The 12,606-nt window shown below is 36.1% G+C and overlaps 1 long non-coding RNA gene across 2 annotated transcripts in view; it reads right to left on the reverse strand.

Moving 5' to 3' along the window:
* Positions 1-474: 474 nt before the first annotated feature.
* Positions 475-12,606, reverse strand: part of LOC109472039 — a 16,941-nt gene continuing 4,809 nt past the window's right edge. Inside the window, exons 1-3 of one of the 2 annotated variants that reach the window (XR_002140336.1) lie at positions 3,999-4,039; positions 1,555-1,696; positions 475-1,097 (exon numbers count right to left, since the gene is read on the reverse strand). This is a non-coding gene — a long non-coding RNA (uncharacterized LOC109472039). Of the gene's footprint in view, positions 1,098-1,554; positions 1,697-3,998; positions 4,040-12,606 lie in introns of those variants that run through there. The other variant, XR_002140337.1, reaches the window with a different exon arrangement.

Below are 12,606 nucleotides of genomic sequence, written 5' to 3' on the forward strand. Positions count from 1 at the left end.
CCGATTGATGGATCGTCGTGATCTTTGGCATGAAAGTAGCTGAAGTGATGATTGACATAATGATATTACAATTATGCAAATATTAATGTTATTTGCAAAATTAATGAGGAAATTCTATAAATCAGCTGCATTCCATGATAGGACTATTCAAGCTTGTGACATATGTAATTCAAAACGGCAGAAATACAGGCAGATATCGATTATGTAAATGAAGACTTAATTTGCATAATTAACGAGAAAATGTTATAATTACATAGTGGTAATGTCTGGAATTTCATACTTGGGATATTTGAAAGTTATGTGAAGGTGAACATAATTAAACATAACTTATTCAAATAAGGACCTCATTTGCATAATTCATGAGGACATGCTATGATGGCATGCATTGATAAGATAAGACTGTCTTCTGGTGTAGAATATGATCAACAGATATAATTGATGCAATATAGGATCCTATTTGCACAATCAGGGGGATTCATCTATAATTTCTTAGTCATAAAGGCTAACATCATTTGGCAAAGGTATTAGATCGTGGAACTCTAGTTGATAATATAACTGTTGTTTTATCTCAATAACTTCCAGGTACAATTTGTTTTGGTGACTTATGATATCGTTTGTATCACAGTTGAATGGAGGGTAGGAGAAGGCTTTGACAGGTGATTGATTGGGTGGTCAAGAGTGATTGAGAGTGACTGAGCACGGGTCACTCTCTGAGCAAATGTACATTTCAATTCCAATAAGAAAAATACCGACAGGTTCAGTTGTTCGATGAAGTTTGTCCATACTGTGGTCAAGACATTAACATTCCTAACCTGACAAAATATACTGAAACTTTCAACCAAGTGACCACGGATGAAAAAAAAAAGATACGATAACAGCTTCTAGGAGAAAACACTTACAAATCAATTCAATATAAAGGGTTTAAAGACTATTATTGCCATCGATTAACAGTTTCAAGTGCTTCGGTGCTCAAAACAATATTTAAACAGACCGTAAGGTATTTTATCATTGTTGAACGATCCCATACTGTCTCGCAAGGTGGCGTGATGATCTGCCATCCCGTCATGGCCACCTGGACCTGGCCCACCATTCGGCTTCTGTCAACAATAAAAGAGTTCATTATCCGCATCAAAGGGTTTTTTTTTTAAACTAATGTTCGGATTTTGCTACAACAAGGGTGGCGACATTTGCTATTAGAAAGATATCTTAGCCTACATTTAGTTTGAAGGTTTTGAACTTGTTTGCTTAATTGTCCAGGCAAGGGTTCACCTTCCTATTTATTGCATTTATTTACAAGTCTCTACACACACGCGTTGCTTAGAACCGTAATGTTAAATCTTGTTAATAAACTCGTGGGTCAATCTCAAACAAGACGACTACCGTGTAAATATATAAATAAAGGAAAATAAAATAAAACACTGTTTTTAAATGTCAAAATACTTCATAATAAACAAAGACATCCAGGAAAAAGCCAGTCAAATGCCATAAATTTAGTCCAAAATTTGCCTCTGGAACAATAGAAGATTTTTATCGACGCTAGTGACCGGGTCTTACCTCAATTCGTCGCCTGGGTTCTAAGGTGCCGCCACCGGTCGCCTTGTCTATGGTATTCGGTGGTTCTTTTTCATCGTTCAACGGTTTGGCGCAGATCGTGACAGCCAGGATGGCAAGTATCAGAAGTTGATTCTTCATGATTCTGTACGGCGGAAAACAAAGTTAAGGAGTTCAATGTACAAATGACACAACGAGAGCAAAAATTAAATTTGAGGTGAGGTTCTCTGAATGTATAATTTATTTAGCATATATAACATGTTGTGATACTACATAGTTTAGCCTCATTAATTTAATTTTATTGATACGAATCAGTCCATCTTTTCAAGAAAAATCTTGGACCTTTTGATAAAAGTGGACTTTGGAGCGTTGCGGGGGGTTTCTTCCGAACCTTCCTGGCTACGGCCATGCACTCTACCTCTCCCTCACACAAACACACACATACACACACACCCCCCACACACCCACACATTCATGACTCACAAAAATAAACACATTCTCTCAATCATACACACACTAACACCAAAACACACATAAACACATACTCACTCAAGCACTGATTCTCACACACACAAAACACAACTTAAACCGTTGCCTAAAGCCTTTACAGCTTACAATAGTCAAAATAATTGTCACACGCCAAAGATACCGTCATGTGCCATCCTCAACAAAAACTAAGGCTTCTATAAGTTGTAAGAAAACACTGTTTCCATAAATTTCTTAAAAATAATGTACATCATATATACAGTAATACAAGTATAACATTTGTATATAAACTAAGCCATATCTTTTCTACAGAAGAATTTTTTGTAGTTTTCTTAGTTAAAGGAAACCTGTCCGATTTCTGCTATCAAAAGGAAAGACGTCGTTTTTAGATAGATTACTAAACTTTTTTCCTAAAGCACCTCGTTCTACTAAGAATTTCTGCATATTTATTTTGCTTTTATCGGTAGCAGTACAGTAAGTGTATGTTTTAATTTCACTCAAGGAAAACCTGACCTCAACAAAAAACTGTCCACTGCAAATAAAATAGAGGATACGTCTCCTTGGTGCACATGTCAACATAGTTTTCTGCCAATAGAAGTCAGCAGATACACACCCGTGCAATGAATTATTCATACTCATACTCAACAATAAATTCGTCATATTCCAATATAAAACAGTACAATGCGGCAAGGCTACAGCCATTGTGTTTACCTGGTGGCTAACAATAGACCTTCTCATCTTTATACCATGAACATTTAATAGGTTTTAAGTAATTTTCCGCGGAGGTGCTGTCACAACAGCTCGTCACAATATGGTGTTGTTAGAATACTCCTAAAATTTTTATTCCCACAATTTTGTTGAAAGATACTATTCACTAGATATATGAAAAATACCTGCAAAATGTTTTTAGATAGTAAATTCAAGATCTGAGCTTAAAAAGCAATAATCTTTCCCTTTTCCCTGCATACTAAGATCATTTACAATTCATGGCAATTTTGCAATGGAGTAAATAGTACATGGGTTTATTGTAGAAACAGCCGTATACTCACATTCCAATTAGACGGCGCGATCTCTGCGCTCAGACCAATTTCAGGTCGCAAAGATAGCGCAGAATAAGGGTATTAGCAACATAATTTAGATACTATAAATACGTAATGTTATGTTTAAAAGAATGTTTATGATGGTTTACTGATATCCAAACCACGACAAAATCGCTAGCGGTTTAAATATTCTTGTTCCTTTTTAGTGTGATTATTGTTTATGTTTTGAAATGTTGCAAATGTTTGTCAACAAAGTTTACTTTTATTGAAAAAAATCAATGTATTATTAGCGGTGAGTTTTATGAGAAAATTTATACACATCTTTATATACATTTTTGGGTATTTCCCAGTAACACACATACACTGGTGCGACTGTCAAACTAACGGTTTTATTACCCCTGTACATGTACGCTAAAACACCCCCTCCATACACCTACATACAGCAATACTACAACCTAAACTACCCGTAACCAGACATTTGAACTCGACACCCAGAATTGAAGCTGCAAAATCACAAAAAGCTATATTGCCTGAATATTTTTGGTGCAAAAACACCGTGAAGCTGAGAAAATATCTGCACACTAAACTTGAATTTAAAAAAACAGTGGTTATCGCAATCCTCAACAACAACTACGGCTTCTATAATTTAGAGAATAACGTTACCATTTCAGTATACTCCTGTCAGAAGAATTACTTAAGAAGCATCCTTGAAATTACCAGGAATTTACATTTTTCTTTCTAAATAAGATTTTGTTATTTTATTTTAGCAGAAAAGGCTTGAGCGCCCTCCGTTTTAAACGGAGAGGGGGCGCAATTCTTTTTTGTTAGATCAGTCTGTGTATTTTTTTTTCAGTTCACTTAATATTATGAACAATTTCAATGTGGTTTTATGTGCAAGGAAAAGAAGACTATCATACAAACCTTTAGAAGATTTTCGAACAACAGTCCACTGCAGATGAAATAAAGGAAACGTCGTCTGGGTGAATATATCAACATAGTTGTGTTTTCTGCCCAAAGAAGTCAGCCGAGACACACCCGTGCAATAAATTATTCATAGCGTAGCATGCCTCAACAATGAATTGCTCATATTCCAATACGAAACAGTACAATGCGGCAAGGCTACAGCCATTGTGTTTACCTGGTGGCTAACAATAGACCTTCTCATCTCTACACAGTGAAAATTGATTAGGTTATACGGAAGTAATTTTCCACAGAAGTGTTGTGTTAAGAGCTCGACGAAATATGGTGTTGTTAGAATTCTCATAGAATTTTTATTTTCACAACTTCTTGAAATTATTCTACTTTAAAACAATATGTAAAGATAAAACCTGCAAAATATTTCGAATGCTGAATTTGTAGATGTTACAAAGAAATAATCTTGCCCTTTTCTCTTGCTTATGAAATTCGTTAGTATTCACAAAAAATTGCAATGGAGTAAATAGTACATGAGCTTAACCATATAAAGTATTTTACTAAAGATACAGCCTAAGCAAACTAGTTTAGCAAAATAGAACATATTACAATATAAATTATAAAGTTAAATATAAAATGTTCAATACAGGTTTATAACTGTTCACCACGATAAAATCTACGAAAAAAAAACTCAATAATATGAATATTCTTGTACCTTTCAGAGCGATATTATTGTTCTTTGAAATGTTGTAGGTACTGCATGTTTCTTGCAACCTTTGAGCCGCAAAGTCTATACAAATCTTGATATACGTTCGCTGTATTTCTCAGGGACACACATACACTCATGACTCAAAAACATAGTTGACAACAGCTACACAAAGTACACCTACATACGGAAAATCCATCTCAATTTCTGGTGTACCTGTATTGATTTTCATTTTTTAACTGGAATTTTATTTTCTGTACGTGCATGAAAAATATGTACCTGTGTCTTGTCAACAAATAAGGTTTTCTTCATAAGAAATCTAGTCATTGTCTGTGATATATTTTTGGTGTGTCAAATATTTGAATTTCATTTATTGTTAGAGAAGATACAGTCCACACTCATCTAATTTATGTTAAAATCCATGGCAGATTCTTTGCTGCAACGGAACAACCGTTTCAACGGAAGAAACGTTTCAAGTAGCATCAACTACTTTTATAATACAGTCACAACAAATTCCGGATACCACTTGAAACGTATACAGTCTTGCAATTTACCCAATTGCTTATGTATTCCTTTTACTATTATACAACTTTTACTTCTAGGCCCCTACACGCTTAAACAATAATACTGAGCCAATATTCATGCCTCATTACAAACATAACCTTCTTGGCTAAGCTATGGTACGTTGCGTACTATACTTACCCATTTCCTGCAAGGCAGTATTTTGTGCTTATTGAAGCAAACAAGTGTAAACATGTTTCGGCACTTATCATTCTATTTTCAAAGTAATTATCAATGGAATTAAGACGATATCGTAGCCAGCTAACAAACCTTTAGACGATTCCCATTCAAAACTACGCTGCGGGAGAAATGTCTTCGAGCAAAAATGACCACAGTTATATTTGCAGCCAATCTAAGTCAACATGGAAGCACCTGTGCAATAAATTATTCAAACTGTGGCAGGCATGGACACTGGGCGAAAAGGCCTCGGATGCAGCCGGATTCCAAGGATCCGAATTTGCATCACCTTGCGGATACTGCGGAATCCCCAAGAATCCCCAGGATTGCGGATCCCACACACATCTGTAACGCATACGTATGCATCCGTAACTCGCATCGGATGCAGATGCGGCATTTGTAGGGATACTTACCTCGCAGCGGATGCAGACACGGCATCCGTATGGATACTTACTCGTTACGTATACGTTAGAAATAATACGTCGTTAGGATAGGAAATGTCACATTTTTAGGGGTCGTGACCTGTCATATTTTTGGACCTCGAATACTAACGTTTATAACATAGATATAAGTCAGACAATCCACTATACACTGGATACAAGGATACTCGTATTCTTGGGAGGTTTTTTTTACATCCTTGGTCCACTCCACAGCAGAAGCGAATTGTGGGTAATCTGGGGATTTCTGGAATATCCGAATTTGCTTTTTTACGCATTCGCGGGCCCACTCCACAGCAGAAGCGAATTGTGGGTAATCTGGGGATTTCTGGAATATCCGAATTTGCTTTTTTACGCATCCGCGGGCCCACTCCACAGCAGAAGCGAATTGTGGATAATCTGGGGATTTCTGGAATATCCGAATTTGCTTTTTTACGCATCCGCGGGCCCACTCCACAGCAGAAGCGAATTGTGGGTAATCTGGGGATTTCTTAAATATCCGAATTTGTTTTCGTACGCATCCGCAAATTGTTGAAATTACAATCGCCACAAGAGGGCGCACCCCGTAAATAGCTATATACGGCCATATACGTACATTGTAACGTTGCCTTTGCGCGTCGCATAAGCAAATGTCTGCTCGGATTCGTGACTGTACTGATTTTTGCTGATTGGAAACTTTGCGTATCAGACAAGAAGTTGGTTCACATACAACCTTCGCCGGTGTCAAAATCGAGCATCTCTCAAAAAATCTGTATTTTCGACGGATCCGCAGAGCAGTTCCGGCAGCAGCAGTGCCTTGTGGGTAATCTGAGAAAACCCCGGAGGAGATTCAAACTCAACGGTCACTTTCAGTGACCGCTTGCTTGAGTGTGCGTCCCTTTCTATCGTCCCGCTGGCTGACAGAACAGTTCAACTGGACCATAAACCGACTGCATAAGACTGTTGATATAGAAGTGAGTAAACCCTTCGAAACTCTTTTAATTAGTATGATCATTATGGTTTCAGATCATTTCTGACGAAAGTTTAGAGCAACTCAACTTCGCAACTCACATCTGTGGCCTTTATCTGACCTGTTGTTCCCATATGTAAAAGCTCCGGCCTTCTCACGGGGGGTATTTCACATGTCAATGCTGGCTCGCATATTAAACAATGCCTGCTGCTGGCATCCAGGCCGCCTGGGAGACTGTTATCCTAACGGTTTTTAGCACATTCTGTCTGAAATGTCATTTTTACACTGTACTTGTTTTCTGTTGTTGTGTTTTTTAGTAGGTCAGAAGCGACTGATTGAACGTGGGTAAGACTGTCTTCAGTGCAGACTTCTACAAAGACCATCCTGATGTGGGACTAGGAGACAGATGATGGCTGTAACAACACATGGACTGTGAGACGATCATCCTGGCGAAGCAAGACGTGATAGTTCTACTTCTAGTTCTACCTGTTTAGTATTGCAAATATTTATTTTACATAACATGATATGTATTCGTATAGTTAGTTTTCTCTTTTTTGTCGCTTTACACAGTATGTGCGGAGTTTTAATAAAGGCTTTCAGGCTAAATCTATTCATTCGTTTATTCCTTCATTTATCTAAGTTGACTTGCTTGTTGGATCTGCACGTATACATATCAAACAGGGGCGTATCCAGGAAAGAATGGCGTAAGGATTCGGGAAGATCCGAGGTACGGATAAAAAAATCCAAACGCCGGCTCTGTTTGCATCCCAGGCAAATGCAGGGAAATATGTATGGAAATCCGATAGGGATACGGGAAAATCACAAGTTGTATCTGTACGAATTCGTGTAAAATACCGACGTCTGCACGTGGGGATCTATCGCATATCCGGAAAAATTCCTATTAAAAAAATTCGCATCCGTAGAAAATCCCCATTTGTGCATTCTTTGGGATCCGGACAGTCTAGGTTACTTCAGGTGTACAAAAAATCACTAAAGAAACAAATTGGTATCCGCGGAAAATCCCGCTTTGGAATCCTTTGGGATCCGGACAGTCCAGGTATACAAATAAATCCCTAAAGAAACAAATTGGTATCCGTGGAAAATCCCATTTTGGGATATTTAGGGATCCAAACATTCCGGATCCCTAAAAATGCAAATTTAGGATATTTTACGGATCCTACCCGTATCCGTTTGCATCCACTTGTATCTGATAAAAATGCGTAAATATCCCTGTGCGCATATGGCTGCATCCGAGGCCTTTTCGCCCAGTGGGAGGATTAGCAGCTTATAACGTACAATGCAAAATGGCCCTATGTATTGTGACCCACAATATTTTGTACCCTAGGTACAAATATTAGGTAAATGCCTGCATACACGAAAAGTTGGTGATTGCAATTGGTATCCCTGTATATTACCGTATATATATACGCGCCTTTTCATGTCACTATAAATTGTAGCAGACTGTTGGTATCATAAAAAAGTGGTCATTAACAGGAAACCTTATTAATGATACATATAAAACTGTACATGTCCCTCTCTTACTTGAAATACTGAAGCAATCAACCAAATGGATGGTAAGAAAATCACACTACAGAATCGTAGAAACATGGCTGGTAGAGTCATTCTAGGTTGCATCCCCTACACAGCTAATGAATCCTTACTGTGCACATTGGACTGAAATTGATAAAGAGAATAAAGTAGGGCTTGTTTTAAGACACTCGCCCTATCTTAGATTAACTGTCCCAACACATGTCACAGAGAAAAGGGCTGACAACAGCTGCATTAAGTACACCAACATGCGAAAAAAAACCTCCGTATCTTCATGCGCAGCTCCATAAATGTTCATTTCATTTTAACTTAAAACTACATAATTGTTTCTGTACGTGCATTAAAGAAAGAGCTTGACAAACAAGGTTTTATCATCGAAAATCTATCCATCGTTTGTTACATATGTAAGTATATTGAATATTGAAATATTGAAGTAAAGTATAGCATTATTTCTTTCTAAACAAGATTTTCTTATGTTAGCAGAAAAGGCTTGAGCGACATCCATTTTTAAACGTAGAGGGGACGCAATTCTTTTTTGTTACATTATTGTCAATCTAGTTTCTTTTTAATAGTGCCTCCTTCCTACTAAGAATTATTATTTAAACACAATTTCTGCATATTTTTTTACAGTAGCAATTCAGTCTGTGTATTGTTTTTTTTTTTATTTCACTTAATATTAAGAACAATTTCAATGTGGTTTTATGTGCAAATATAATGTCCAAAATTTATGTCCAATATAAAACAGTACAATGCGGTAAGGCTACACCCATTGTGTTTACCTGGTGCTAACAAAAGGTCTTTCTTATCTCTATACCATAAAAATTTAATAGGTTATAGTGAGGCCTGTGAATTAAATTTTCAAAGAGGTGCTGTGTTAACAGCTCGTCACAATATGGTGTTGCTAAAATACTCCTAAAATTCAATTTCAACAATTTTGAAAGATACCATTTACTAGATATATGTGAACCATACCTGCAAAATTTTTTTGATCTTACAAAAAAATTATCTTGCCTTTTTCCTTGCATATTAAAATTATTTAGAATGAATTTTGTAATGAAGTAAATACTACATGGGTTTATCGTAGAAACAGCCTTATACCCTCATTCAAATTAGACGGCGCGATCTCTGCGCTCAGAAAAATTTCAGGTCGCAAAGGGAGGGCAGAATGGGGGTATTATCAACATAATTTAGCAAACTTGTTAGAAAACATTTCAATTCAAAATATAAAATTTAAATACTTAATGTTAGAATTAAAGAAATGTATATAATTGTTGAGCAAGATTTAAACCACGAAAAAATCGCTATAGATATTATTGTTCCTTTTCAGCGACAGTATTGTTTTAAGTTTTGAAATGTTGCAAATGTTTGTAAATGTAACCTCGCAAACCGCATACAAATTTTCATCTGCATGTTAGTTTATATCCCAGTCACACAGAGAGAGCTGTGACTGTCAAATAAAGGCTTTCAAGTTATAATAACCCGCCGACCCGCCAGAGATACAAGCACACATATACGACTTCACAATTTACCAGTAGCCTTACATTCACCCTTACCGGTTTGGATCAAAACAGAAAAAAGTGAAAAGCACTCAAATGCCATAATCTTTTTAAGAAAAAAACGTCGTCAGGCAAAAAAAATCTACACACTACGCTTTAACTTACACCCTTAAGCTGCTTGAGTTTTGGAGTTTCTGACCAGTACGTGATCTCAGCGCAGGGGTTTCCAGACGCATTTATAATACTGGGTACTACTTTAATTTTTTTTTAGTTTTGTTTCCTTTTCTCCACAAAACGAACACCGATTATGTTATACATCAATAGAAATCTAAGAATCTCTGCTTTTTAGAATTGTCATGCGGGTTTGCATTAATGGCAGTAACATCATTTTTGTGACCTCATTGAAATGTAGTATCTAAAACCATATATTAAATGCTAATATCAAGGCTACAAAATGTCTGCGAAGTCCTGATAACATCAGGATTACATACATGAGAAAAGATTGTACCCAGGTATGACTACAGGTGAGTAAATAACTAGACTGTCCTGGGTGCTGAACTGACTCTTTAGCTGAAAGCTTATTTAAATCAACATGGTAATGTCCTTTATGAGGCTTTGTAAAATATATTATTCTTTCATATCAGTTGAAAGCTTACAGCTTGTACTTGCTTGAGAAATCTTTATGTATTTCGTAACATAAACACATCAAAACAATAAGATATACATTTTCCACAATGCTTCCAATACAATACACTCTAGCACACATAAAATCAGTTGGAATATACAGTTCCTGATAAATGCTGATAACAAAGATTACTTTTATTGAAAAAAATTAAGGTATTATTAGCGGTGAATTTAATGAAATTAATACAAATCTTTATATACATTTTGGGTTATTTCCCTGTGACAAACATACACTGGTGCGAATGTCAAGCTAACGGTTTTTATAACCCATGTAGAAAACACCCCTCCACACACATTCATACAGAAATACTAGAACTCAAACTGCCCGTAACATAATATTCTTCCTTGACAGCATAGATTGAAGCTGCAAAATCATAAAAAAATATTTTTTGGTGCGAAAACAATCTGCACACTAAACTAAAATTTTAAAACAATAAACAAACTATACTGACATATGCACATGACTATTTCTCTCTCCTCTAACTTTCACGCTCTCAAAAAATGTATTGATGTTTATCATTAATGTAGCAATTTTCAAAAACAGTGGTTATCACCCTCCTCAACAATAACTACGGCTTCTAAAATTGAGAGGATAACGCTGCCATTCCAGTATACTCCCGTGGAAAGAATTACTTAAGAATCATCCTTGAAATCAAAATGAATTTACATATTAAAGTAAAGCATGGCATTATTTCTTTGTAAACAAGATTTTGTTATTTTATGTTAGCAGAAAATGATTAAGCACCCACCTATTTTAAACGGTGACGGGACGACGTAAAATTACCAGAATTTACATTTTAAAGAAAATTATATCATTATTTCTTTCTAAACAAGATTTTGTTATTTTATATTAGCAGGTAAGGCTTGAGTGCCTTCTCTTTTGTTAGATTACTGTCAATCCAGTTTTTTTTTCAATAATGCATGGTCCTACTTAGAATTATTGTATAAACATAACTTCTGCATATTTTGTTTTTACAGTAGCACTTCAATTTTTCTTGTTTAGTTTCACTTAATTTTCAATGTGATTTTATGTGCAATAAAAACAAGACCATCGGAAAAAAAACTTAAGAATATTTTCGAACAGTCCACTGCAGATGAAATATAGAATACGTCGTCTTGGTGAAAATATCAACATAGTTTTGTTTCCTGCCTTACGTTTCAAGTAGCATCCACTACTTTTAATACAGTCACAACAAATACCGAATACCACTTGGAACGTCTACAGTCTTGAAATCTATCAAATTGCTTATGTATTCCTTTTAATATTATACAACTTCTACTTCTAGGCCCCAAAACGCTTAAACACTAATACATTACAACCATAACCTTCTTGCCTAAGCTATAGTACGTTGTGTACTATACTTACACATTTTCACCTATTTTGAAAATAATTACCAATGGAATGAAGATAGTATTGTAGCCAGCTAACAAACCTTTAGACGATTCCTCATTCAAGACTACGCTGCGGGAGAAATGTCCTCGATGCAAAAATGACCACAGTTATATTTGCAGCCAATGTAAGTCAACATGGAAGCACCTGTGCAATAAATTATTCAAACTGTGGCAGGCATGGAGGATTAGCAGCTTATAAGGTACAATGCAAAGGGGCTGTATTCTGAGCCACAATATTTTGTACGCTAGATACAAATATTAGATAAATGCCTGCACACACGAAAAGTTGGTGAATGCAATTGGTATGCCTGTATCATCATCATATTTTTATCATGCCTGTATATAACCATATATACATAACCCAGGGCCTTTTCATGTCACCATAAATTGTACCAGGCTGTTGGTATCTTAAAAGTGTCCATTAACAGCAAGCCTTATTAATGATACACATAAAACTGTACATGTCCCTCTTACTTGAAATACTGCAGTAAACTATCAAATGAATGGTAACAAAATTACACTACAGAGTCATTCTAGATTGCAACCCCTACACACATAATAAATTCTTACTGTGCACATTGGGATGGAATTGATAAAGAGAACAAAGCAGGGCTGGTTTTTATGACATTCGCCCCATCTCAGATTAACTGTCCCAACACGCCACAGA

This window comes from Branchiostoma belcheri, unplaced genomic scaffold (assembly GCF_001625305.1).
Source record: "Branchiostoma belcheri isolate BF01 breed outbred unplaced genomic scaffold, Haploidv18h27 scaffold262, whole genome shotgun sequence".
Lineage (NCBI taxonomy): Eukaryota > Metazoa > Chordata > Leptocardii > Amphioxiformes > Branchiostomatidae > Branchiostoma > Branchiostoma belcheri.